The sequence below is a fragment of the Panthera leo genome, chromosome F3, assembly GCF_018350215.1.
Source record: "Panthera leo isolate Ple1 chromosome F3, P.leo_Ple1_pat1.1, whole genome shotgun sequence".
NCBI classification, from domain to species: domain Eukaryota; kingdom Metazoa; phylum Chordata; class Mammalia; order Carnivora; family Felidae; genus Panthera; species Panthera leo.
The window spans coordinates 38,844,501-38,871,539 of NC_056696.1; the positions used below are offsets into that span (position 1 = coordinate 38,844,501).

General features: G+C 37.9%; 2 long non-coding RNA genes across 3 annotated transcripts; one reads left to right on the top strand and one right to left on the bottom strand.

Moving 5' to 3' along the window:
- Positions 1-269: 269 nt before the first annotated feature.
- On the top strand, positions 270-4,474 carry LOC122211759. The gene is made up of 2 exons (XR_006198816.1): positions 270-307; positions 4,012-4,474. It is a non-coding gene; the product is annotated as an uncharacterized LOC122211759 (long non-coding RNA).
- An 11,194-nt stretch (positions 4,475-15,668) lies between these two features.
- LOC122211758 lies at positions 15,669-26,430 on the bottom strand. Of its 2 annotated transcripts, none has more exons than XR_006198814.1 (3): positions 26,194-26,430; positions 18,896-19,204; positions 15,669-15,975 (listed from the first exon to the last, which is right to left on the bottom strand). It is a non-coding gene; the product is annotated as an uncharacterized LOC122211758 (long non-coding RNA). The 2 variants fall into 2 exon arrangements; XR_006198815.1 differs by having other exon boundaries at positions 26,226-26,429.
- Positions 26,431-27,039: the final 609 nt, after the last annotated feature.

Consider the following 27,039-nt stretch of genomic DNA (forward strand, 5'->3'; position numbering starts at 1 on the left):
AAAGCAAAAATGTTAAAGGAGGCTGCCAGACATAAAGAAAAGAGCATGGGCTTTGGTATCTGAAAACCCTAGGTACTAATTCTGATGCTATCTCTTACTACCTTACTAATCAAAGTGTGGCCAATGGACCAGCAAGCACCATTAGCATCACCTAGGATCTTATTAGAAGTGCAAATTCTGAATTCAAAGGAACATATGTATCCCTGTGTTTATAGCATCATTATTTACAACCATTATTTATAACAGCATTATTTGGAAGCAGCCCAAGTGTCCGTCCATAGATGAATGGATAAAGAAGATGTGACATGTATGTATATATTTATATACATGTATATATATATTTATTTTTATTTTTAAATATATACAATGGAATATTATTCAGCCATAAAGAATAATGAAATCTTGCCATTTGCAACAACATGGATGGAGTTAGAGAGTATAATGCTAAGTGAAATAAGTCCGAGAAAGATAAATACCATATGACTTCACTCATATGTGAAATTTAAGATACAAAACAAACAAGCAAAGGAAAAAGAGACAGATAAAGAGGGCACCACACCAAGAAACAAACTCTTAACTATAGAGAACAAACTGATGGTCACCACACGGTAGGCGGGGGGGGGGGGCGGGTTAAACAGGTGATGGTGATTAAGGAGTACACATGTCACGATGAGCACTGAGTGATATACGGAATTGCTGAATCATTATATTGTACACCCAAACTAATATAACACTGTATGCTAACGATACCAGAATTAAAATGAAAACTTAATTTTAAAAAAATGAAATGCAAATTCTGAGACCCCACCCCAGACCTATTGCATCAGAATCTACATTTTAATAACACCTCTAAGTGATCTGAATGCACATGAGAGTCTGAGAAACACTGATGTACTAGTGGTCCTAGGTAGAATCGACGCTGTCAAGATTTTTTCAGTTCTTAGCAATGATTGCTCCTCACAGCCTAAAATGGCTGTTGGAGCACCATCCATCATATCTATGTTCCTGCCATCAGAGAGAAGAAGAGGGGGCAGGAGTGTAGGGTAAAGATACACACTCACTTTTAAGGACACTTTTCAGAAGTCACACATATTTGCCTACATCTTATTGGCCAGAACTTAATCTCATGGTAACACCTAGCTGCAAGGAATACTTAAAAGTAGTCTTCATTCCAGGCATTCTTTTTTTGATGTTTATTTGTTTTTTAGAGAGAGAGAAACAGACAGAGCATTAGTAGTGGAGGAGCAAAGAGAGAGGGAGACTCAGAATCCAAAGCAGGATCCAGGCTCTGAGCTATCAGCAGTAGGGCTCAAACTCACGAACCGCAAGATCATGACCTGAGCCAAAGTTGGATGCTTAACCGACTGAGCCACCCAGATGCCCCTCAGGTATTCTTATAATAGCTAATAGTCAGGAAGGTTTATTACTGATGAAGTAATAAACAGTGAATACTGAGAAACAGCCAGCACTTTGTATAACATGGAGCCTTGGGCATATTACTTAACCTCCCTAAATCTCATATTCTTCTATGCAAAATATAAAAAATAATACCCACATAAATTATTTTGAAGGTAAGATGAATGTAAAATGTCTCACACATAGTAGAGACTCAATAAGTAATAGCTCTTATGCTAGGAGTGGTTCAGGAGCTCAATCTTTATATAATATACACTGCTGGTTAAAAAGTAACAAGTAAATGTTAAATGTTATTGCAAATATTAAAAATTATTTCAAAATATTATCCTTTAAAAAAAACAGCTACATGGGTGCCTGGTGGTACAGCTGGTTAAGTGCCTGACTCTTGATTTCAGCTCAGGTCATGATCTCACGGTTGTGGGTTGTAAGACCAGGCTCCATGCTGGGCATAGAGGCTGCTTAATATTCTCTCTCTCCCTCTCCCTCTATCCCTCTCCCATTCACATGTGCATGCTCCCTCTCATAAATAAATAAACAAACAAATAATGAAAAACAGCTATAAGCAGATCCTGTGGAAGGTTTTATTGATTCCAGTGGCATTTTCCCTTCACTGCAAAATGGCAGTCTTATCCAGCATACTTTATCACTCCTGAATGGAGTTCTACATATGAGAAAAAGCAGTATCGCATAGGAGTTAGGAGCTGGACCCTGAAGCCAGACAGTGTGAGTTTGAATTTGACTCCATTATGTTATAGCTAGGCAATTTTTGCCATTGCTTTTCAACTTCTGTAAAGCTAAAATAATAATACCCACCTCACAGGTTATTATGAGGATTCCTTGAGTTAATATGAGTAAAAACACTTAGAAAAGTGCCTAGCCCATAATAAGAGTTATGTGAGTGTTAGCTATTATCATCAGCCATGCAGTGTTGGGTGAATTATGTGCTAGGAAAAGTCTCTTTCACCAACAGGACTTTTCTCTTAATAATGAATCAGTTTACCAACCAGGATTTAGTTAACATGCAAAGGTCACTCACATAGCTAATTCTTGGCTTTAGAAAGTGTATGAAAAAAAATCAATGAATACACAATTAAAAAGAAAAGGAATTAAAGTTTTCATATTTACATTGCCATCTCTCTTAGGAGCCTTCTTGATAAATACTAACTGATACTGTAATCAATAAAGGGAAAGATTTGAAGATCACGCCTCTCAAGAAACAGGCAGCAAATGGGAGAGAAAGTTCATTTAAATCCTCTAGGATATAAAAGAATACTTAATTTCTGATTAAATATTTACTTGAATGAGGGTGATTCAAAAAATGCCTTGATTATAAAAAGTTGAAGGTTTTCCCTTTGACAGGGGACAAGTTCCTGCCCCATTTGCATGCATGTGGTTTATATTGTTCTAACCTAATGAGATATAGAATACCTCCTAAACATTGACACATTAGAGGCATGCTTCACTCAGCATGAAGGTTTGAGACATCAAGGATACCTTGAGCATCCTCAGATTCCAACAACTTGTCAGACAAATTAGCACCTTCTCAACCAAGGGTAAAATTGAGTTTCACATTTCTCCCTGGTGGAGGGGGGGTGTAGAGAATGAAGAAGAAAATCACTCTGGTTTAATACTTCCCTTGTGAAGACAAATACAGAGAGCCTTATCATCTCTGCACGGCTCTCCCTGACCTCCTGATTTTTAATTCATTGGTTTTAAATGATCCTTGACAGTCGAGATCCTTTTGTCAACTTTGATATGCTTACCACAGAAGACAGACACTCTGGCCTTTATTACCTATTTCTGTTTGTGTGCATTTAACATGCTAATCTAAAAAAAAAAAAAATGAAATTCTGCTAATATGTGATGAAAAAATAGATAATACATCATAAATAAGATCACACTTTAAATGTCTCATATGGTCAATTTTTAAAAAACTTTTATAGGCATTTTAAAAATTCAGTTGAGTACAGTTTGTGGGCTGAGTTAACAACTTCAGGGAGTAAGAGGATCCCACTAACAGTTTTAAAATTTTTCTGTGGAAGCTTGAGATAAATGCCTTTGCAGTTCTGTAGAGAATGAATGTATCATGTTATCCTTTTTTTTCTACAAGTAACTTTTCATTTTGTAAAGTAGAATGAAATACATGAAAAACACTTTGAAAGGTATTTTGTCTATTATTGTCATTATAGTGAAGCCATATCCTTCTAGACAGTAATCTTATAGAACCCTTAAGCCTCAAAAAAACTTGAGAAAATTATTCAACACCCAAAAAAGAACCTCTTTGTGGCTAATCAAACCCCACACACCTAGCAATAGATGGCACATTAAAAAACAATGATGTGATTCTGGAGGGCCTGGCCAGCGAGGGAGGGTGTTTCTTTGACACACAGATTGGTCCACTTGCTCTGGGGGAAGAAAGATGAGCTGTTACCCACAGCCATTCTCAGCAAAGCACTTTTTCAGCAGAACTTAAAGCAGGTAGGAGAACGAACAAAATGCAGAAGAAGCAAGAATAAGATATGGAAAGAGAACAATCATAGAATTAGAGAACTGGAAGAAATCTGAGAAATCATCTCCTCTAATCTTACTTTTCAGGAAACAGGAATCTAGAGGCACTGAGTGACTTTCCCATTAGTCACATCACTACCCTGACTCCCAGAACAATGTTTTCGCATTTTCATCAATGTTTCAGGGATCTGCAGTGATAGTGGCCATGGCAGTAGCAGCAGCAAAGGCACTATATAATTATCAGTGGTGGGTGTTCTCAACTGCAGATGCTGTGGCAGAGAAGACAATCAGCAAGAGAGGACCAGAAGGTGTGACAGCTCTGTGGAGGAAGGAGCAGGGTGGAGGGTTACTTAGCACCCAGCAGCCTCGGGACCATCCAAGGGCCACTTTAAGAACATAGATCATTTAGAAGACCACTGCTTCATTGCCTAGGAAGCTGAATCAATCTCTGCAAATATTTTCACCATCTCCCTGCCCTCCCACTGAGTTCCTTCATTAATTCAACTTATAAATCCAGGTGTTATTCAGAAAATAAAATATGAGGAGAGAGATTACCTGAGAAATTTGATTCATCACACAGACACTGGAAATAACTACAATATTCTTTTTATTTGTAATTCAGATGAAACTAACATTTGCTGGATGTCTATTTTGTGCCAGGAACCGGGCTATGGGTTTCCATTTAGGATATTTTATTTCCTCTTCACAGTAACACTTCAAGTCAGAGTCTTATTACTACCTAGCTGAGGAAACTGAGGTTCAGAGATGTCTGCGAAATACATCCAAAGTCATACTGAGTTGAGTTACTAAGCTGGGATTTTCCCCCCATGTCTTCTGACCATAAGTTCTGAGATTCTCCACAATGTCATACTAAGGAGACACATGGATTAGCTATGGAGGAAGATAGTCCTAGACCCAAATCTCAGTTTGAAAGTCACTAACCATGAGATCATGAATGAGTGACTTAAGCTCTCTTCTTAATGTTTCTTTATCTTCTTTATAAAACAGGGAAAATAAAACCTGTCTTGAAGAGCAGTTGTAAGGATTACATGATTCCAATTACATGACTCAAACCAACCCATATTACAAAATATGTGATATGTGTACATTTTTGTCCATTTTTTACTGCACTAAAAAAAAACTTAGCACTCAAAGCAGTATTTGGCCTCTGTATGTGCTCAATAAATATCTGTGAAATAAATAAAAATGAAATCACCTGACATGCAGGAGTTCAATAAATGACAACTATTATGCAAAGGATAGAGAAAATCTGTTCTGATTTCTGCAAAATCGCCATCTCCTTATAATGCATTATTAAGAGATTTTAAAATAAGCTCTTCCCTAGCAAAAAGTCTTCAAATGGTAAGAAATTCTCAATCTTCAATGCCCACTAAAAGATGGAAGCAGGAGAGAAGAATTTGTCCAGGTTGACAGTGAAGCGGCAACAGGGGAGCTATTTTTAGTCGGTCACACAGTCATTCTGGATAGCATGTATTAACAAGAGAAGAGTGATAGCAAAAGGGAAGATGATTTCTAGACACTGGAAAAAACAAATGGGAGAAAGAGGGTAAGCAATCAATGTGCTAAATCATTTAACTAATCATTTACATTAGTGGTGTAATACTGAACCATATTCTCATCATTCATTCAATCATTCATTCATTCATCAACAATATTTATTTACTTTTTCTCTTCTGATCCCAGTCCCTTCAGGAGCCATGAGCTTCAATGCAAATATGGCCAAATCCAAGAACACATCACTCACAACCAGTCCCAAAAATGGCACAGAAATGGTGTCAAGAAAACCCAATCACAAAGATACGGGTCTTTTAAGGTTGTGGACCCTGAGTTCCTGAGAAACTTCCACTTTGTCTAGAAACACAAGAAGGACCTGAAGAAAATACAGGCCAGCAAAGCCAAGACCATAAGTACACATGCCCAGGCTATCAAGGCCCTCCTGAAGTCCTAGGAAGGCAAGCCCAAGATCCCCAAAGGCATCAGCCACAAGCTCCATCAACTTGCCTATATTGCCCAGCCCAAGCTAAGGAAATGTGCTCATCTCCACACTGCTGAGGGTCTCAGTTTCTGCCATCCAAAGGCCAAGGCTAAGGCTCAAAACAAGACTCAGGCTGAGGCTGCAGCTCCAGCTCCCAAAGGCACCCATGACGCCTCCAGTGTAGAGTGCTATGTCTGCCATTGTGAGGAGGGAAGGACTGGTGTGAGTCTGAGGGCTGCTGTCCTTCCGCACTGTTTGTACAAGCAAGCATGAGGCAGGGAAAAAGTTAACCTAAACAAACTCTACTTTCCTTGACATTGTTAGAATCTGAGAATACAATATAAAAAGTACAACCTCCCTCTTCCAAGTATCCAGCGATCCAGTGAGTCAGGTAAGGGCCCCAAAACATGTCAGTCAGCCAGAAGATGAAGTAAAGGCATTCCACAGAAGGTAGCATTTACACTCAATTTGGAAAGGTAAGTAACTTTTCAAGGGAATAAACCAGAAGTTTCCATAATAGCAAAGAAACAGAATCTTGAGAGAAGTTACCCAGTGCATGTAACTACAAATAAATCCAAAGGTTGAAACCTACTGACTTACTGGACAGAGATGAGTTTAACCAGTTAAACAAAGTCTACACACAAGGGGCTGTGTGCCATGCAACTAAGAGTTTAGGTTTTACTCTGTAGAGACTAGGGACACTTGACAAAGGTGATTGCAATGTAATTGAGGTTAAAGTCTTAGCACCTGCCTCTAGTACACAGTAAACAATAAGTAAATAGTGGGAATTAGGATTTGGGGCTCCTTTTTTCCCCTTTTCTTCTTTATTCCATTTGCTGCTAATTTTTCTTAGATTTCTTTTTTTTCCTTAGTCACCGTCTTCCCTTCTAAGATATTATCATCCCTCACCTGAATTATTTTTTTTAATGTTTATTTACTTTTAAGAGAGAGAGAGACAGACAGACAGATCATGAGCAGCAGAGGGGCAGAGAGAGAGAGACACAAAATCCAAAGGAAGCTCCAGGCTCTGAACTGTCAGGACAGAGCCCAATGCAGGGCTCAAACTCACAAACCGTGGGATCATTACCTGAAGTGAAGTCGGACACTTAACCGACTGAACCACCAGATGCCCCTTGCTTGAATTGTTTTTATAGCTGCCTCCTAACCCGTTTCTATTCCTCAGTCCACTCAAATTCATACTAATACTTCTACCAGACTGACCTTCAAAATCTTCAGTCTTTTTAGTTCATTTCTCAGGGTAGAGCTTAGCAGGGTACCCTAACATTAACTCACATCATGTTTCAGTTAATCATTCTGAAATTGCACTGTATAACAGATGATACTTGCTGCCTTATTTCTGTTTTCCTGATGTTTTTTGTGTTTGTCTGTTGTTTTTTAAACATCTTCTATTTACTCAAACTCTTCTCCTACCTCCAAGCACTTCCACTGTCTGATACTGCCCACACTTTAAGACTCAGGTCAAGTTCACTATTCCAACCCACAATGGCCTCCCTGTTCCATATTCCTATACTAATTCTACACTGCGATAGCTAATTTTATGTGTCAACTTGAGTGGGTCACAGGATGCCCAACATCTGGTCAAACATTATTCTCTCTGTAAAGATGTGTTTCTGGATAAGATTAGTAGACTGGATTAGATCAGTAGACTGAGCGAAGCAGATTGCTCTCCCTAACATGAATGGGCCTCAACCAATCTATTGAACACCTGAATAGAACAAAAGACTGGGACAGAAGAAACTCTTCCCCCATGACTACTTAAGCTGGGACATGATGGTTTTCGGGCCTTCTGAAACATCGGCTCTTCTTAGGTCTCAAGCTTGCCAGTTTTTGGATTGGAACTTATATCTTCTGCTCTCCTTGTCCTCAAGTGTTCAGACCCAGACTAGAGCTATACATCATCTCTCCTGGGTCTCCAGCTTGCTGGCTGCACATCTTAGGACTCCACAGCCTTGGGAGCCAATTCCTTATGATAAATCATGTACATATATGATTTATATAAAAATATATATAAATCTAATATGCACGCCTTTTTATATTTTTAGAAAAATATGTACTCTTTCTATGAGTTAAGCTCTTTGAGGCTGGAACCATTCATCTACTTTTCAAAATATTAACTATTCGGTGATATTGACAAAATTGGCATCAAAAAATCGCAAGTATATTGCTTTAGGGTAAGAATTCAACAGTTGGTATGTCAAAGCAAAAATGATTAAAAAGCTTTTTGCATAAATTTTGGCTAACTTTGGCTAAAGATAGAAATCAGGTAATAATATTGGAACTCATGTCAATTGGATTAAAAATAGGAGACAATTCTAATTTGGCTTCTGACCCCAATGACCATGGGAAGTGCTGGCCTTGCAAAATGCTTCTAAGACTATTAACAACACTTCCCATTTAAAATGGGTGAGAAGTAAATGTGGTTGGGGAAATTCTGACTTTTTTTCTTGCTATTGTACCTAGAATGAGTACATCAGAGCAGTTATTCAAATTCACAATCAACAGGCTTGGACATTTTTACTCAACTAGTCTTGAAATTATGACATCATTATAGTAAAGGTTCCTAATTTTTTTTTTAAAGTGTAGGTGGTACAACAATCTTTAAAAGTCATTATTCAGCAACTATATGTGAGGTACAATCCTGGACTAGATACTGGACCAGAGACAATCAGCAAATCCAAATAAGATCTGACGAGGACTAAATTGAATTAATCAATGTGAATTATATAATTTTGAGAAGATAGGTAAAGGGCATACAGGAATTCTTCACACCATTTTTGCCACATTCTTGTAAGTCTAGAATTATTTCAAAATAAAAAGTTAAACATTTTAATTAAATCACAGTCTCAGGTATTAGGCACTCCATAACCCACAACTCTCTCCAGAGCTAGGCTCACAGCTGAATAAATTCATTATCATCATGATTTATTTTTCTTAATTTACCACTTCCCACTTGCTGTGCCTGAAGTATTCAAATTGAGTTCGTTTCCAATCCCGTGAAACAGGAACGGAAGCTATTTAAAGAAGGATGTGACCATGATGCCACAGTAGCCACAATGCTTTGCCTGGTTGCCCAGGATGTGTTACAATCAGGAACCAGAAGGACCCGCTGCTGTCTCATGTTTGCACATCCTAAGCATTTGCAAAACAAAACAAAACAAAACCCACAGTAGTATGACATTTCCTGAGGAAACTCAAAATGTCATTCTTCAGCAGAAACCAAACAAGGCAAGTTCTAACAAAAAGTTAGAAGTAGCTTCTTTGTCTCTTGCCTGCCTTAGGTACCAGCACTGTTAGGCCTGCCGTTTCTGTCTAGAAACCTGCACCAAAAACCAGGATGATCATCTATGCTTGGTTTCAGGTTAACACAGACTCTAAATCTCAAGCCATTCTGTCAGCTACATTCTATAAACCAGCAATCAAATAGCTAGAATGTTTGTGCACCATTTGACCAGAAAAGGTTTTCTTTCCTTTTCTTTTTTCTTTTCCCTTTTTTCTTTTTCGCATGTTTCTAGAGGAAAATAAATCAGTGGTGGTACGAAAGAAATACTTGAGCCTCTCCCCACCACACCCACAAGCAAATCATAAAATCAGGGTTTTGTCTTTGATAACCAGTCTTACCCTTTCTGCTCCAGTCCCCTCACTTCAGGAGACCTGTACTATTTGGTTCCCAGAGATCCTAGCCTCTATCAAAACCAGAAAGGATCTGATGCCTACATTTACCTTCCCGTCCATGTTAACTCTTCCCAGTGGGTTTGGGACTTTTACCTTTGTGAAATGAAAATCTTTGGTTTCTTTTAAAAGGATCTAGGATGGGGATGAGGAGGGGGATGGCGGGAGAAAGTACTGCTGCTGAGAAGTAAGGCATTCTTTCCTGACTCCAAAAAAAAACACAAAATATGTGCACTTTGCTTCTTCTAGAGAACCAAATAAGCTGAACCACAAAGTGAGTCTCCCTAAATCCTTTCCTGGAACAAACCTGAACTCCTCACTCCTCTCCCATTGTCAGGCCCCACATTCTCCAGCTCCCCCGTTTCGTGTTAGCTCTCCCCTCCTCTGGTTCCATCCCTGCCTGGCATCTTTCTTCTTCCCTTGCTTTGAGTCTTTATGTGGTAACTTCCCTACTTCTCACCTCACCACACCACTTTTCCTCTACTTTAAATGCTCCAGCATCCTGAAAAATCTATAGATTAAGGTGGGAGAGAAGAAAAGGGGAGCATGAGATCTGCTCAAAACACTCACTTGGGGTAGAGACTCTGAAGAGGAGATTTGTAAGATGGATTTTTAATGCTGAAAGAAAAAAGAGTTCACATTTCAAGTTGTAAAAAAAAAAAAAAAGTGGTTGAGGTCAAAGTAACCACCATTGTGAATAATATAAATATTTTACCAAAATAAAATACATTTGAGTATTCCTGGGTGGTGGCAATGTCAGAAGTGAGGATGAAACAAAACAGGTTACCGGGAGAATTTTGTGGTTTCTGAAGAGAAACTTACACAATAAAAATTCATATAAAATTATTGCAATTTTATTATTAGATTTTAAAAGAATTATAGGAATTCTCATTCAATGTCCCATCCAAAGGGCAAAAATCTTATATTGTAATTACAAACATGTATTTCCAAACTCAAGAGAAGAGGTGTGAATCTTTACTAGCACTGTATTCTCAGGCAAAAAGGTTATCTTCTCTGAGCCTGAGAGAAGGCAAGGGTATCTGAACACAGCCACACAGACCCTCAGATTCAAAGGTGAGATGCACAAAGCTTTCAATCTATGCTTATTTATAAGGTGATACCAAAGTGTTTATAAATTTCATTACATATGTTAGACTTACTGTAAATTTTAGTTCAACATAAGAACAAATCTTTAGTTCAAGGTACATTACTTGGGAGTATCATTCTCTGCTCTTGTAGCAAAATTCACAATTAAAACAAAGAAATCCTATCTTGTGGGTATGCTATCTTATTGACACACGTTAATGACATTGCATCTGCGACAATAAATGACCAAGTTCATATTTCTGAGTCAGACCAAGAGACTCTCGGAGATCCCTCCTGTGAGTTTGTGAGCTTTTGCCCAGCTCTTTGAGATCACCAATGTTAGGTTTTTCCATCACTCCTCTGCCAAAGCCATCAAATAAGGGGCCACTGATCACCCAAAAAAGAAAAGCCACACCTAGCCATATGATTATATATCCTTCACTGAAGAACATAGGACAGCAAGTGCTCAGGCAGGTGAAGAGAAAGAAATAGAAAAAAATTCTATGTGTACTATACCGAACCACCACTTTCACTGGATATTGATGGTGATTGACTCACAAAAGTAGCCTCTCCAATCTAACTGAGCAAGACTACTTAAATATGACATTTTTAAAGCTTTTTAAGGAGCTAATTAATTCATTTGTTGGTTAAATACAAATAAGGTCCATTTTTATTTTCTTAGCCTCAGGCCTTGACTCTCAGAAGGCTGTTAGGCCTGCATAATGACTTCATCTGAATTTCATTTTATTTTCAGGCTACTTTGGAACAATTACATGACTGATTTATATTAGTCATCTCTAAGGACTCTCAGACCACGTTCCCATCTGTAAATAGGTACCCCTTCCAGTGCTACTTTCCTCTGGGTCACCACCTACGTGAAGGAGTTGAGAATTCCACATTTATGGGTTGATAACGTTATTGACATTTGGATCTTTTTGTGGATCTGTTCCTGGTAAGTTAATATAAATCATTGTACAACCAAAGTGCAGGAAATTTTAGTGCATTTATAAATTTAAAATTAAATTGAGTCTTATTATAAGGAAAACATAAAGCTGATTTGACTCACATCATTTAGAAATAGCCTAATATCCCAGCTGACTTCTCATTATCCTCCTTTCCCCTAATCTAGCCTGAGTTAACTCCAATTAGGAAGTAACAATTAGTGGCCTTTCACACTAGTCCTTGCTAATGAACAACTCACTCCAGATATATTGGAAAACTCAAAGAAGTCATGTTATTTGGTCAGTAAGTCCCCTTTGTCAATAAATAATTCTATGAGCCTCCCAGACAACAGAACAAAACAGCTTAGATATTAACCTAGCATTTGCCTGACTCAGCATAATCAGTGTAGTTTCTGAAAGGGGGAAATTGCTTTTACAAGCTCTCTTGTATTGAGAAAATTAGTCTTAGGGATTTCCTTCACTCTATACTAAACCAATCTCTCTCTCTTATTTTTCCTTTTTTTCATTCTCTTTCTTTCAGTTCATCCACTATCCAGCCCTACCTCCATTAATTGCAAAGCACTAAATTGGTAGAGAGCAATGAACGTACTTTGTAGGTCAGCAAACTGGAAAGTAATTTTATTCATTAGGTAAAAGCACTACATTTCCCCCTTCAAAAAAATTTTACCATGATTTGTTATGATTCCACCTTGCATTTCTAGAAAATGTCTATGTTTAAAACCCTGTGAGTTCTATGAATGAAAATAGTTATCCATTTTTTAAGTTACAACTAAAAAGCCTGGAGGTCCAGTTGCAAATCACCTAGAGGGTGGGCTCAATGTCTTATTGATACCTGAGAGGAGGACCTATATAATTTCTTTGCATCAAGGCAATAGTTCACAGCACAGGATGCAAATAGGAAGTTTCATCCTATGCTTCTGGATGACCACTCTGAAAACAGACCATTCATTCAAGAACCTTAAAAAGATAAACACTATACATCTATGCATCTTAGGGATGGAGAGTGGGAGCTAATGTATTCCCAACTGTGGTTCTAATTCAAAAATACTGTGACCTCTCTGGGGAAGATATCTAAATCACTTTACTGATCAAGATGCAAGTGACCTAGATTAAGGAGTCAAAGAAGGCTTCCTTGAGGAAAATATTCTTGATTTGAGGAATGAGTAGAGGTTAAAAGTGAAAGATGGCAAAGGGATAGTGGGGCTTCTGAACATAGGGAACAAGATATGTACAAGTACTGTAGTGAGCAGGGACACAGCACATTCTTGGAGTCTGAGAGGAGTCCATATCACAAAGAACAAAAGGAGAATTTGCAAGACGCTGGAGATATAAGTGGTGGCCAAGGCATGGAGGTTTTATGGGACATCCACTCCCTGGGACTAAGAACACATTTAATCCTCCATATCTTATCTCCTCTTTGTTTTGTGCCCCTGTAGACCTAGGAGCCCAGCCATAATTTTTTTTTCTTCATAGCTAATTAGAAATTCTAAAGAATGCTGCATTGGCATTTGCCTTAGGTATCAAAGGTGATAGCTGAGACTAAAAGGTGCTGCACATCTGGATCCAGATAAGCTGCCGGATGCCTCCAACTAATTCTTGGCCTTTGACTTCATCAAAACAGGAAATTCAGATGCCAGTTAATGGAGGATAAGATTTCTGAGATGTTGGCCTACTTCTTTTCTTCCTAGCATTTTTCCTTTTACTTTCAAGCAGCTGTGGGTTCTATGATCTTTGCTATAGGGAAAAGATATGACAGGTAGAAGGAAAAAATTAACCTAAGATAGATATATGCCTTCTAAAAGCACACACATTTAGGGAAACCTAAAGAACTAGGGTTTAGCTGATTAATTTTAAATAAATTAATTTAAATAAGATTTAAAATTCCATTCTACCATCACACTGGCCACATTTCAAGTGTTCAGTAGCCACATGGGACTGTCAGCTATCTATAGTGGACAGCACATATAGAGAACATTTCCATCATTGTAGAAGCTGTACTGAACATTGCTGGACTAGAGCAGAGACAACATGTTTGTGAGAAGCAGAGGACAAGACAAGCAGAGTATATCTTCTAATAAAGTATCAGCTTCAATCTTTGAGATAGCAGAAAAAAAGACATTTATGCTCCCTCTCTCCCTTAGTAATCACCTTAAAACAACAACAAAAACGTGAACCTGAAATGTAAATGCCATCACTGGTGAGACAATGAGATGCTGTAACCCCAAACTACAACATATGGGGAAAGTCAGCAAAGATCTAACAGACATGTGGGAAGATATCAGGAAGAGATATCTGTGGCTGCAGGTTTGGGAGAAAACCTACAGAGCACAGTTACCAAAGCAAGTGATCAAGGCTTAAAAGTGAATCCAACAATCCCTTTTCTTGAATGACAAATATAGGTGGAAGGAACTTCCTAGAATCACATCCAGCAAAGTGGAAAAGCAAAAATCTGGAGCTGAACAAAGAATGTTTAGACACTTGGTCACCGCTGAAGACCAACTGCCAGGAAGTAAACTATGAGGAGAGGGGCTCCAGATAGTGAGCAACCATGCATCTGCAGATCTCCTTCAATGAGGGAAAAATAAATTTAAAAGAACTCATTCAGCGGTATGAACTTGTGCCATAAGGAAATTTCATAATAACCAGGGAGAGTAATGATAGCCCAGAAAACTGCCCTGGACTGTTCACAAATTTGCAAAGAGCTGGTCCAGAAAGAATCTATCTCATTTAAAGATTAATCATCATAATTATAATAATGAAACACGAACAGTATCTATACACAGATAACAGAAGAAGAAGGAGGAGGAGGAGGAGGAGGAGGAGGAGGAGGAGGAGGATGGAAGTGGAGGTGGAGGAGGAGGACGAGGAGGAGGACGAGGAAGAGTAAGAAGAAAAGGAACAGGAAAAACAAACAGTTGAAAAAAAAATTCACCAGGTAATGATTGTAAAAACTGAGTAGGAAGCTCAAGCCAGCTACACCAGGAAAGAGCACTATTAATACGACTATGGGTTCTGAGGAGAGGATAAGTGGAAAGACTCTAGGTCATGCCCTGACTTTAGTTCCCCTGAGAGTTTACAAGAACCTTCCTGGGGAAATCTTGGGCAAGGCTGTAAGATCTGGGGAAAAAAGGACTTCATCACATTTAGGATCTCTTGCAAAGATGTAGCATGGGCCTAGTACTGTACATCAAGCAAGAATGTGGGTGGGAGGCAGTTATTTCCCTTTCCCAGTTAGTCATGGCCTACTTCCAGTTCTCAGAAGAGGAGTAGATCATAACTGGACAGGCAGTGAAATGAGCACCCTCAGCTTACCCAGGTGGCAGGAATGGAACACAAGAGGAGGTAACTTGTCCTACCAGGTAGTGAGACTTATCATGCAGTAGTATGAAGGCAGTGTGGTACTGGTCCAAGGGTAGACAACAGGCCAATCGAACAGAAACCGCCCCCCCGACACACACACACACATATATATAAATGGATACTTAGAAAATTAGCATTGCAGAGCAGTGTGGAAAGACTGGTGTCTTCAGTTAATGGTTCTGGATCAATTAAATTTCATATGGAGAACAATCAAAACTTGACAGCTAGCTTAACAGCTAAGCATGTATGTTTTAAAACATAATTTCAAATGATTATAGACAAATTTCAAGAGCAAAACAAGTGTTTAAAATGAAAGGTGGAGTATTTTCAAGATTTTGAACTGGGGGAAAATTTCTTTTAAATAGAACACAAAAATACCAGTGTTAAATGAAATTTGATCAATGACATCAATTAAAGAAAATACATTCATTAAAAAAATTCTATTCTGTTAGGAGTGTAAAAACCCACCATGAAGTTGGGGAAGGCATTTATAACACAAATAACTTTTTTAAAACGCTCATATCCAGAATATTTAAAAAAATTTTACACACAAACAAAAAAAAAATTACAGAGACTCTAATAAAAAAATGGGGGAAAATTGATGCTGTCTTAGTCTGTTTGGGCTGCTATACAAAATGTCAGACACTGGGTGGATTATAAACAAGAGAAGTTTATTGCTCACAGTTCTGAAGCCTAAAAGTTCAAGATGAAGGTGTCAGCATGGTCTCATTCTGTTCAGGCTAGCTTCCTGGTTCTGAACATGTCTGAACTTTCAAAGACTCTACATCTCATTGGGTCTGAGCTTTCCACATTTCAAGGGTTGGCTTTTTCGGGTCTGTCAAATCAATTATCACTCAACCATCTGCTTTCCAGCACTGACATATTCTACTTTTTCCCATTTCCTCCATCCTCATTATGGTTATATATTTTTTTTTAAATCTCTGTACTGTATTTTCACTGCAATTTCAAAAGAAATAAAATTAGATGAATATATTCAATCTGCCACCTTTCCACAGAATGAGTTTGGGTCTCTTAATCTCTAAAATGAACATCAAAATAACTATTTAATGGGATTGAACTATTAAAAGAGATTTATATATTCAAAGCAACCAACATCTTTCCTGTGGCTATTAAAACAGGATTTAAATGCAGGTGAAACCACCACCACCACCACCACCACCACCACCACCACCACACACACACACACACACACACACACATCACATTACATCACATCAAATCACATTAACATACGTGTACACACACACACGCACACACAAACAGTCTCATCTCCCCCCTCCTCCAACCCTGGAAAGATCATGTAAATTCAATCAAGGGTAGAATTCAGATGTGGATTATTCAGATATGGAGCTTATTCTGAGTGTGAGGCATTCTTAGTCCATAATGAGAAAATATAATTGACTACAGGAACCCTGAGGATATTTAGATACGAAGCATCAAACTTTCTCTTGAAAGACACTATTAAAACAGGACATACATTTATAATCAGTTGTATATCTGGGGAGATATTGGGATTTGAATAGAACAATATTAGTAAGCATTAATAGAATGTAGTATATTGCCTGACTTGTGAAATCTAGCAGTAAAAGAAGATCACAGTTCCCTGTTAATTAGGGCCACCTACAGTGTTGGAAACCTTTTTGGATGATCAAAGAGGAGGCATACTTAACCCAGGAGATGTTGACAAGCTCTTCAGCTTGTTAGCATAATATAACTCTCCACTAAGTGCTTGATGTACAAGCTCTTTTATGCTCTACCACAGTTTTGGTTTAGTAGTTTTTGAAACAATATTCCTTACATAAACAATGAAACTTAAATGGGAATTTGATTTGTGCTAGTATCTATTCAAGCATATCATTCAATACTGAATATCTTTTGTGACACTTTTTCTTACTACAAGAATTATAAACTACTTTAAGATACTAAGGATACTTCCCTTTTTGAATCTGCAAATGAATCCATAAAGGTCTAAAGAAGGTTGGGCTCAGATTACATAGGAGATCATCTATTTCCCCCTGCCTGCTTCACAACTGAAATACTGGTCCCTAATGTTAAACTTCAGGGAATTGAGAAATATACATTCTTGGTAAGGGATCTCAGATCAATGACTTCCTGAGCTGGAGAGGAATTTTTTTTTAAAGTCTCTGGTCTATATAAATAGTCTGTGCGGCACAGTAGGAAGATCATTTCCTGTGAATCAGATAAACATGCACTCAACTCCTCACTTGTTATCTGAGTGCTTTGGGGTATGTTACTTCATCTTTCAGTGTAAAAACAAGGGTCATAATACCAACTTTTAAAGTTGTGTGGAAACAGGAAAAAGAAAAGGCCGATAAACCACCGCATACATTTGGGGCCTCAATAATTTGTAGCTCTTACCAATAAGCACTCGATCTGCATCCTTTTCTCACTTAAACCAAAAATACAATTCCTTATCATGAAAGGTATTGACAGACTGGTAGAAAAAGAAATATTTTAGAGTATTCAAAGTAAATTTATGTGTAGTATCATTAAAATGATTTTATTTTCTTCAACCTACTAACTACTGAAATGTACCTGCTGATTAAATTCAATTTGTTAATAAACATCTATAGAGGACGTAAATGCATGCCAAATTCAGTACACAGAACTAGGGATCCGTGCTTGGGAACCCTTGGACAAGCCTGACTCAGCAGGTCACAGGACTTTCTGGCCATTCTCCTCGTGGCGATGTGTCCTTCCTCTGTGAGCATATGGAATTGTAACTGTCACTTTCCATAACCAGGAGGTAATTTATAGCAAGGGAAGAGAGCAAAAGTGTATTTTCTCTTTACATTTGCACTGTGTAGTAAGAATTTTCAACTGCTTGTTGCTTTGTAATATCTCTGTTAGAGAAGAGTGAAGAGGCGAAACGAAATAAAGTAAATGTAAAAGCGGTGGATGATAGACCTGCTTATCGTCTTGGGTATAAAAGAGGTGGCAAGTCACCTCAAGGGGAGAAGCACAGGTCAGGTGATCCATGGAGCTCTTTTCCTGCCCCCTCAGCCCCGGCCTGACCCTCCCAGGCCTCTGCTTCTACAGTTCAGGGACCAGAGGTTAAGGTGTGTGGGGGAGTTTGCCAGGAAATAAGGCTTGGAGGAGCAGGCTGGGGCCAGGCTGGAGAGATTAGCCTTCATCCTCTAGGCACCAGGGACCCAACAGAGGTCTTTAAACAGGGAAGCCATGTGATCAGATTAGCTTTTCAGGATGATAACTCTTTATTGTGGAAAATGGACTGTGGGGGGAGAGACGTGTTAAGGGAACCAATTAGGAGGCTGTTGTCTTACTGGACTTTCTTATACAATAACTATATGTTACTCTATAAAATATCTCAAGGACCTCATGGTGCTGTAATTTTTAGTATTTATTTAACATTCAACATAATTTAACTCCCTAAGCATTTTCTTTCATTCATTAATATATGTTTAAATACTATTCTAATAGAAAATAAAAATGCAATCCAACATGAACTTAAGGTACTCATCGTAATCTCAATTCTTTCAAAAGAATTAAATGCATGAAATATGCATGTTCACTCTGCATATGTATCTGAAAGCTCAATTCTGCATTTAAAACAGTGTTTCATTTGCAAATATTTATTTGCTTTGTGCTGCATGGTACCAACTTTTTTATTTTCCACATAAACTAATATCATAGGTTGAGACATTAACTAGATATTAAATTGTACAGCAGGAAACTGTGCAATACTAGCCACCTTCCTTTATAGCACTCTAAAATAAGTTTAAATATACGTGTGTGTGTGTGTGTGTGTGTGTGTGTGTGTGTGTATATATATATATATATACATATATATATATATATATATATATAGACATACCTTCGAAGCTTCCACTGAGCCTAAACAGTAGAATATAAAATTACTCATAGAATTTGCTCAAGTTGCACTTTCGAAATTCACTCTTTTTAGAAGTTGTAAAGTATTCATAAAAGCTGAAAAAATGTGCAAAAATTTGCATTGATGGATGTTTTCTTATCCTCCATCAGGAAATGATGTACTTGAAACTCATTATAGATCTTCATAGAAACTCGACGGAACGTGCCTTGGGCTTTGTGCTCATCAGCACATACCGAGTTGACTGCATAATTCATATCTCTTGTGTCACATTTAATGTATAACATGTATTTCCTGTTAATTATAAAAATAAAAACACATCATATATTCTAAGAGCATAATTACGAAAATGCTGCAGAAAGTTGTGTTTGAAGAGTATTATCCAATTTCTCTTTTAAACATATAAGGTGGAAGTTATTTTCTCTTGCTATTTTAAAGACAGTTTAACAATGCTTCTTTTTTCTCTTCCACCTGACTCTACAGAATGATATAGAGGCTCCATAACATAGGAAACAGGAAATAATAGAGACAGAGGAGTTACCAACTCTATCATCTCGAAACATTTAGACAAATAAATAAAATGAACTCAGGACTTTCCAGGACAGAACCAAGATTGTTCTCTGGATATGAAAACCAAAGCAATTCACTGATTAGTGATTAATTATTTTTTTTTCCTCTTTGAAGGACATGATTTTTTTTATATATGTTTGTAGTTCATAGAAAAACAAAATTCCATGAAGGGCCTGATCCTATTAGCCTCCGGCAGTCAAAATTCTCATAGATAACATCTTCCTTTATAAAAGAGGAAATATATCATGTAATTAAGATTATAACTACTTAATAATTATAATTTAGCTTGAGAGGACTTTTTAAGTATCATGTAAGGTTCATAAATCTTGAACTGCATATGAGGTTATAACCCCTATTGCAGTGTAAGCTTTCACACCTACATAATATACAAGCTCTAGCTGTACAAGACAGCCACCACACTTTGGTTACTAATTAAACAGGCATGGTATTAAAAATAAATTAACTATATAATTAATATTACATACTTGTCATAGGTAGTTATTGTGCATCTTTTCCCTTGACTCACAGGGAAGAAACTTTTTGGCATTAAACTTTGGTTAATTGATTCACTGCTGAAGAAATGGGCTGAATTGTTAGACTGACTTGTCATCAAATATGAACTTTTCCGCGCAGAAGCGACTTTGAGTTCCCTAAAGTAACCCTGTTTTGCCACCAAAACCTTATCTAAGAAAATGGTGTGATTTGTTTAGTAATATATATAACTTTGTAAATGTATTCACTTATTGATTTATTAATTTATCTACAAGTGCCATCAGAAACTAACATGTTTATAAAAATGGATATAAAAATATATAGTCACAGAAATGACAAATAGGCTTGCTATGACCAATTGCTTCCCATCTCGGCATTAGCTGCCTAACATATTCATATAAGTCCGGCATTATGAATATTATTATTAATAATAATAATAATAGCTATTGTGATTATAGTAAGATCCCATAAATAAAGAAAAGGGATGCTGATCTGTGTGCCAAGTATTTGCAGAGACCTTGAATAAAGCATTACAGACAGCATCCCAAAAGTTTATACAAAGTAACCAAGGAGGTACAAGAAGAATAATCCACTCTTCTTATGGGGTCATAGAAAAAAGTATCTCATGGTGACTGAAGATGACCCAGAACAATTCAAGTAGAGATGACTAGTGACCGATATAATATCTGAAACAGGAGCTGAGCTCAAGTTCTGAGCTTGAGATGTAAATTTATGAGTCACCAGCTGATTATTAAAAGATATGTAAAGGCTTTTTGGATGGACGAGGCTGGAAAGACATCTCTAGCAAAGACACCAAGCTTGAGCAAAAGAACATCCTTCTCAACTTGTTTAATAGTTCTTCACAATGGAAGCATTGGATGTATTTCGTGGGTGGTGAGAGGCAAATGATAAAACATTGGAAACTTGATTGGCTAGAAGAAAAGATTAAATTAGGATTTTATTCTTCATCAATTTGTATTTGTCAGAAATGAAATATGTTACCAGACTTACATATTTGCATATTTATATTGTATATTTTCATGTTTTATACTCCTAGCTGTCAAATAGATATGAAATTCTATTATTTAGTAAACTATCTGAAGTAATGGTTTTCTTTATGCAATTATAACTGCTTCTTTGCAATCCTTATAAATTTAATATACATTTGATATAACTCCAATGTATCACTTCTGTTTGATAATGAAAAATCTTAAATGATATTTGAATAAACATTTTCAAATATACTTACATACTTGGGGTTTCCTAATTAATGGAATTCTTGAATATATGTAGGACAGATACACAAGTTTTAAGGCTTTTCGTTTGTTTTACTTGAAATTTATTTATTTATTTTGTGAGCGAGAGAGAACGAGCAGGGGAGAGGGGTAGAGAGAGGAAGGAGGATCCCAAGCGGGCTCTGCACCATCAGCGCAGAGCCCGACACAGGGCTTGAACTCACGAACCATGAGATCATGACATGAGCTGAAATCAAGAGACACTTAACCCTAAGCCACTCACACGCCCCTCAAGTTTTAAGTTTTAAGTTGACACATTAATGTGTCAAGGCATAGTTAAAGAAAAAGTTTAGGCTTTTTTATTGGAAGAAATTGGTTTCTAAGCCTGGGCAAACTGCTTAAAGTTCCATAATGTCTGCTTCTTTTCAACTGAAAAAAAATAATATCTAGTAAGGATGAGATGAGATAAATAAAGCATGTGCAGCTTGAAAATGCTAATAAATCATGACTGTACTATTATTGGAATATATCGTTATGGAATGGTGTATATGTTCTACACAAGAAGTTAAGAATGTGCTGAAATCTGCATGTCCATTCCCAAATTTAAATGTAGCATACATTAGGACATATAGCATGAAGTTCCTGCTTTTAAGGAATTTCAATTGAGTGATGTAACAAATGAAAGATGTCAAAGCCAATTTGCATTAGGAAAGCAACTAGTATACATGATATTATCCAATAGACATCTAGTCTATCAGCAGTTTACAGATGATAGCTTTTGTAATGTAGAGGAAACACGAACAAAATATAATTTTTTTAATTTTTTAAAGAGCAACTCTTCCAAACGATTTCAATTTATGAAATGAATTATTTGATTGATTAATGAATTTTAAAGAATTTACAATGCTTGTGTAAAAACAATTAATTGCCTCTTTGACTCAAACAGGTTTATATTTGTAAGTTATTTTTAAGCCCCCAGTTGAGACTATCAATTTCTTTAGTCAGGAGGCTCACCCTCATTACTCAAATGAGAGATAGATTGCAGCTAGGAATATTCCAGTTTGTCCTCAGAATAGAACCCTCTCTCTCTCTCTCCCCTTTGTCCTTTTTCGTCCTCCTTCCTACAAAGATTTATTTTCCTATTTGTTTCCTCTTTTCCATCGGCTGATCATTGAAGGTCTGTTACTGCACATTCATTAAGACCACGCTGGGTGCAGAACACTGCAGAAGACATTGAGGAACTTAGCTCAGTAGTTTCTGATTGAATTGGGGCTTAATTTTGCTTTTGTTCTGCACTGGGATACAGAGATTTAGTTCATTCATGCCTTTTCTCTTACTTTTGCAGTTAATATTTTGGTTCACTTTTACAAACACTTTGAGTATTCTCTGTGACAAGAAATGAGCAAATTGTAAGAGACAATTATAATGCAATGGGATACGGAAATTACTTCCAAGTACAGGATGATGGGGCATAGAAGATGGGCTTAATCTATCTAAGAATGGGCTGAGGGGAAGACTTCTCGGACAACATGATATTTCAGTCAAGGTCTTACAAATGAGTAGAAATTACCTAGAAGTTGTGTGTGTGTGTGTGTGTGTGTGTGTGTGTGTGTGTGTGTCTGTGTGTCTGTGTGTCTGTGTGTGTGTGTGTGTGTCTGTGTGTTTGACAGACAAACACACACACAGACACACAGAGACAGAGAAGCTGGGATTGGGAGCAGAGTGGGCATTTCACAAAGAAATGCACGAGCAAAGATGCACACAAAGGCACCAAACTGGATGGTACTTTTACTGTTTGCTGCAGCTAAAACTGGGGAAGTGAGCAGTCAGGTCAGACTATGGGAAGCCTTATATGAAATGCTGAGGTGTAGAAGTCATAAGTCGTAGATATCTATATATAGAGAGAGAAAAACAGCAGGAATCTAGACTTTAAATGCTCAACCTCACCTCTACAAGTTCAATGACAACTATATATGCAAAGGTTCAGGAAAAGAAACATACCATATTTTACTTTTTCTCTATTATACTTATTATATTTATTCCCTAGGTGATTTTGTCTAATCTCATGGCTTTAAGTATTATCTGTATGCTCCTGACTCCCAAATACTTTTATCTCTAGCCTCAATCACTGCCCTGAACTCCAAACTCACATCCAGTTGCCTACCCATATTCCCAATCAAATGTCTATTGGAGACCTCAAACTTAAGCTCAGTACAGAAATCCCACCATGCCCTCCCAAGCTGCTCCTCCCACACTTCTCCTTATCTCGTTAAATAAAAACTCTGGTCTTCTAGTTGCTCAGTCTGAAATCTTGACTCCAGGGGCTTATCTGATCTGCAAGGATCTCCTGCTGGCTCCTTCTTGAACGTGTAATCAGAAACGAACCACTTCCCACCTCCCGTTGCTGCCAACCTACTGCAACTGTCATCTCCCACCCAGATTACTCCAGCAGTCTCCCAAATGAGCTTCTTGTTTCCAGGCTTGCTCTTGTAAAAAAGACTCTCCACATAGCAGAGGGAAGCTATAAAAACAGTCAGATCACATGACTCCCTCCAATGGCACCTCACCTCACTTAGAGAAAAGACCATATTTACCATGACCCACAAGCATTCTTGGATTAGCTCCTGATACCTCTCTGACCTTATCTCCCTCCTCTCTCCCCACTGCTTACTTTACTTCAACCCCACTGGCTTCCTTGCTGTTCCTCAGACACATCAAGTACACTCATGCACTTGCTAGTCTCTCTGCCTAGAAGGCTCTTCCCACCATGCTCTCTTCCTCCCTTCTTTCAGGCCTCTTTTCAAATGTCATCTTATCACTGAGGTCTTTCTTGGACGCTCTATATAAAAGAGCAACGGCTCCCCTTGGGTGCCTGGGTGGCTCATCAGTTGAGCATCTGACTTTGGCTCAAATCATGATCTTATGGCTTGTGGGTGTGAGCCCGCACTGGGCTCTGTGCTGACAGCTCAGAGCCTGGAGCCTGCTTTGGATTTTGTGTCTCCTTCTCTCTCTGCTCCTCCCCGCTCTCATTCTCTCTCTCAATCTCTCTCTCAAAAATAAATAAACGTTAAAAAAAAAAGAGCAACAGCTCCTTACACACACACACAGACACACACAAACTGACTACTCCCCCAAAACCTACTCTACTTTACTCCATAGCACTTACCAGCATTTGTCCATGTATGTACACATCTGTATCTGTATCTATAGTTTATACTTACATACTGTCCCTTTCTCTCCCCTAGAATAAAAATACCATGTGAGCTGGGATCTGGGACTGTTTTGTTTGCTGCTAAATCCCCAGGTCCTACAACAATGTAACACTCAATAAATTTTTGTTAAATGAATGAATTTGAGGCTCCCTCCCAAGTATAATATTTCTTGGTGAGACACTCTAGGTTCCTTCTGCATCTCTTCTCTCAACCTCCCCCCCCTCCTATTCTGAAAAAGAACTCTTATTCATCATTTATTCTTCTTCTTTGTATCCCAAGTACCCAGCACACTCTGATATATCTGGCCACTCAAACAAGACAAAGGAGAGGCTTCACTGATCCATTTACACTTCTAAAATACAATAATCACTACTTCAGCCAGAAATAATTCCTTTATCTTCTAAGCTCATTCCAGAATTACAACTCTCTCTAGTTTATCATTCTAATGATGAGGATACACTGACCCAAGTCACTTCATGCAAGAAGATGAATCATAGGCCACCTGCCCCACGCAGCAGCCCAAAGCCCACTGTATCTCCCTGGTCACAGAGGGTAACCAGGGGACCAGTAGTGAATTTACCATGAGGCTAATGAAGCGTACGTAACAGGGCTCCTCAATGTCATGAACACCTTCTAAAGTCCCATGCCTAATTGTCTATTTATAATTTTTTTAATTTTTTTCTCTTAAAGAAAGCTGCACTAAACCTTTAAGTGTCAAAGCCCACAAAACCAGGACAAGATGGGAATTTTCCTAAGACAAAAAGGCAAACAAAATATAACCCATCATGCTTTGAACATGCATGTACCTGTCACCTTCTGGCCTCTCACCTCTTTAGCCACCCACATGTTCATCAACTTTCTACTTCCATTCCACCTTGTTTGAAAATGCCCATCCTGGACATTTTTAAAACCAAGACTGGTTTTGTCTCTTTTCTTACCACTATACATAATAATTTTCATTCTTACGCTTTTCAAATCTGTTTAGCAAACATGTTTCTTAAAATTTTGCCCCATAAAATTAGATAATACTTTTTATTTTATTTCAGGTTTCCCTGTGATGCATTTCTCTCATTCACAGAGTCATGGCAAGTTTCTGTTGTTTTCTTTTCCTCCTCTTACATTTCTTTTTCTAATGTGTAGGCTTGATGGTCAACTTCTCTCCGTGGTACCTGTGATTTATTGAGGAAGCTACCATTTGTCAGCTTTATCGTTCTTTCTCTGGACTGCTATTCACTGTTATGTTTCCTTTCAAGACCTGACACAGCACTTGGCATTAGAGGCACAAGATGAATAAATGAAATGTAAATCTAAGGGAAATTACCTTTGAATGGCATATGGTGCCTGCTCCTGTAAGGAGTTCAAAGCTGCCTGTTCATTCATAAATCCAGAATCCCCAAATTGTACTATTCATAGTCTTGTGACAGACAGTTGTTATAAATTTAACATTTATAGAATGAAGACTAAAACCTGGATTTCCCCCATGGACTTCATCTAGGGTCAAGAAACTCAGAGAATTCTCAATTTCTTTAAAAGATTTTTAAAAAGAACTACAGATCTTCAGAGTAAAGGGCACTTAAATTTACAAGGTTAGACACTCAATCAGCCAAAGGCTTCACAGCATGGACCAAACGCCCTGACATCTAAAATGTAGGATTTCTGGTTGTCCCAGAATTTTATATCCCTATAAACTGTCTTTTAGAACATGATCTGTATTTTAACCAACTGATTTTTGTGGGATTTCAGGAGGGAAAAACAAGTTACTTCAATAACTTACAATCAATATGAAGAACTTCACATAGAGCTAACCTCATAACTTTCCCTGAAAGAACTCATGTTTAATATGCACACAACACATTTCCTTGGGTTCAGAGTGCTGCATTCACTATGTTCCCTATTTTCTTGTCAGTCTTCCACAAAGTCTCCAACTTGCTCAGGAACAGCTGAAATAATATACACAATAGTTTCAAACAGAGAAGAAGGCAAACTATAAGAGACTCTTAAATACAGAGAACAAAATGAGTGTTGATGGAAGGGGCAGGGAGTAGGGGAAAATGGGTGATAGGCATTGAGGAGGGCACTTATTGGGGTGAGCACTGGGTGTTGTATGTAAGCGATGAATCATGGGAATCTACTCCTGAAGCCAAGAGCACACTGTATACACTGTATGTTAGCCAACTTGACAATAAATTATATTTAAAAAAATAATAAAGGGGTGCCTGGGGGCTCAGTTGGTTAAGCATCTGACTTCAGGTCATGATCTCACAGTTTGTGAGTTCAAGCCCCGCATCAGGCTCTGTGCTGACATCTCAGAGCCTGGAGCCTGCTTCACATTCTGTGTCTCCCTTTTTCTCTGCCCCTCCCCCACTCATGCTCTGCCTCTCTCTCTCAAAAATAAGCATTAAAAAAATTTAATAAAAAAATAATAAATAGCTACCAGCTATTAAATACGCGCGCGCGCACGCACACACACACACACACACACACAAAAGATTGAGAAAGTTACTTCTCTCTGAATCTTCTCTCCAACTGCGACTGGGGCTGATGTGAAGGGGGTGAGACCCTTCCTTGCCAGGACACTCTTGATTTTTTTCTCCTTTCATTTCTAACTTAAAAATCATAC